At 45.4% G+C, this 2,500-nt stretch overlaps 1 protein-coding gene across 4 annotated transcripts in view; it reads right to left on the reverse strand.

Annotated features, from left to right (window-relative positions):
* LOC125039406 overlaps positions 1 to 2,500 on the reverse strand; it is a 471,503-nt gene that overhangs the window by 54,966 nt on the left and 414,037 nt on the right. The gene's annotated exons all lie outside the window — the stretch shown is intronic.

The raw sequence follows: 2,500 nt of genomic DNA on the forward strand, positions 1-2,500 counted from the left end.
AAGCCCGAATTGCGTTTAAAACTCCATTCCGATCCTCCAAGCACTTGAAAGAGGGTCAGGCAATTCCTCCCCAAAGCCCTTTCCTCTGGCACCCGAAAAGTGCTTTGTTTTCCAAGTGCGTGATATCTTGGACGCAATGTATTTCATATTGTCTTAAAGGGGGCGTCCAGTCCTTTCTTCCTCGTGTCTTTATCACTGACTTTTGGTACACTTTTTCATCTTATTTTTTATTTATACATTTTTATAAATAGTTTTTATTATTATTGTCACTATTAATATTACTATTATTGTTATTATGATTACATTTGATAATATCGTTATTGTTATCATTAACCTTCAAGCGTGAAACGCACGATGCAGCTCAAGAATCGTTTAGTGAAATGCCCCAGAGAAAGACAAAATTTCATCTCGCAGGAGACACTAGAAACCACAGATGCTTGTCGCGCGGCTCGACTTTAAGGGGATCGCGACTAGCATTTTTCCCTGGTGCGCAGGACTAGATCACTGTTGAGAAGGGACAAGAAACAGTTTATTAAGAATCTTACAGAGGAGGTCGAAAGCTATTTCCTAGTAAACGACCTTCGTCCTGCCTACCAAGCCCTGAGAAAGTTCGCAGACGACTGCTCTCCGCTCAGCAAGTGGCTAGATAATCTCAGATCCTGCTGTGGTGCAGGTGCGTTGGGCTGAGTATTTTGAGCAGTTGTACCATGTTGATCCACCAACAATTAACTTGAATGTGGACAGTGTCGAGATTCTTTTGCTTGACCCAACCATCAGCGAGGATCCATCTTCCCTTCCTGAAGTCAGGGGGGCGGTCTTCAAGCTGAAGAGTGGGAAATCAGCGGGTATCTGCGGCATCCTAGCTGAGCTATTAAAGGCTGGTTGAGAACCTATGGCAAGGGGCTTGCATACTGCCATCTGACAGACTGGTACCATTCCGCCTAACCTGCTGAGTGTGTGGTCATCCTTCTCTGGAAGGGGAAAAAGGGATCGGTGGGACTGCAGCAATCACCGAGGCATTACACTGCTACGTATACTGGGCAAGGTTCTCACTCACATCCTCCTGAAACGTATCAGAGACCACCTGCTGAGGCACCAGGAGCCGGAGCAATCTGGATTTACTCCTGGTAAGTCCACAATAGACCGTATCCTGTCGCTCCGAGTAATTGTAGAGCGCCGATGTGAGTTCGAGCATGGGCTGCTTTAGCTTACATCGACCTCAAGATGGTGCATCGCGAATAACTCTGGGAGATCCTGAGATTAAGAGGGACTCCAGCAAGGATTATTGGATCAATAGCATGCCTGTATACTGGTACTGAAAGTGCTGTAAAGCGTGGTGGGAGCCTGTAAAGCTTCTTCCCTGTTACTTCAGGAGTGAGGCAAGGCTCATAGAATGGATACTAGGTAGAGCTATTGCCCAAAGTCACTGTAGAGCGACTGTGGGCAATCTCAAGGTTACAGACCTTAACTTTGCTGATGAGTCTTTGGAAACCCTAGTGGTGCTCTTGATGCATTTAGCAATGAAGCGAAGCCCCTGGGGCTAGAGGTCTCCTGGACCAAGACCAAAATCCAGGACTTTGGAGGCCTGCTAGGGGATCCTGTTCAGTCGGTACGTGCTTGAGGTGAGAACATCGAGGTCACAGAGAGCTTTATATACTCGGTAGTTCAGTTCATGACTCCGGGATGTCAGAATCAGGAAGTCAGTAGACGGATTGTCCTGGCAGTAGGGGTCATGAAATATCTTGACAAGAGTATATGGAGATGCCAGTACCTGTGTAGATGGACCAAGCTATGTGTCTTCAAGACCCTGATACTGCCAGTTTTACTATATGGTAGTGAAACCTGTACGCTATCTTGTGCTTTGGATTCCCGTCTTGATGCCCTTTGTAACAGGTCCTTGCGCCGGATTATGTGGTACAGTTGGCGGGACCATGTGTCCAACAACGGTTGCATCATGAGACTGGTACAGGACCTGTTACTTGCACAATGCGCGATCGCTAACTCAAGCTATACGGCCACCTTGCTCGTTTCCCACAGGATGATTCTGCCCACCAGGTTGTCTCAGTTCGAGAAAACCCTGGGTGGAAGAGGCCTGTGGGACGACCGAGGAATCGTGGCTTGGGCAGATTAATCAAACCTGTCGTGAAGAGCGAGAGATGGGCCTGGCCCCTGCCTGGCGGCTCTCCATGAGGGACACTCGTGGATGAAAACGAAAGGGCCCCGCCGGCGTTAGTTCCCCAATGATGATGATGATTATATCATTAACATCATAATTATCATAGTCACTATAAACAATCTTATTAAATTATTTTTTATTATTATTACTACTTTTATTATTATCATCACCATCAGTATTATTACCATTATATCTATTTTATTGTTTTTTTTAAATTTATTTCGTAAACGATTAAATTTCTTAATCATATGATTCTTCATTGTCCTGAAGTCCCCCTAGAAATGATGAAAGAAGAGGTAAGAAAGATAGGAAAAAATAATTACG

This window comes from Penaeus chinensis, chromosome 27, assembly GCF_019202785.1.
Source record: "Penaeus chinensis breed Huanghai No. 1 chromosome 27, ASM1920278v2, whole genome shotgun sequence".
NCBI lineage: Eukaryota > Metazoa > Arthropoda > Malacostraca > Decapoda > Penaeidae > Penaeus > Penaeus chinensis.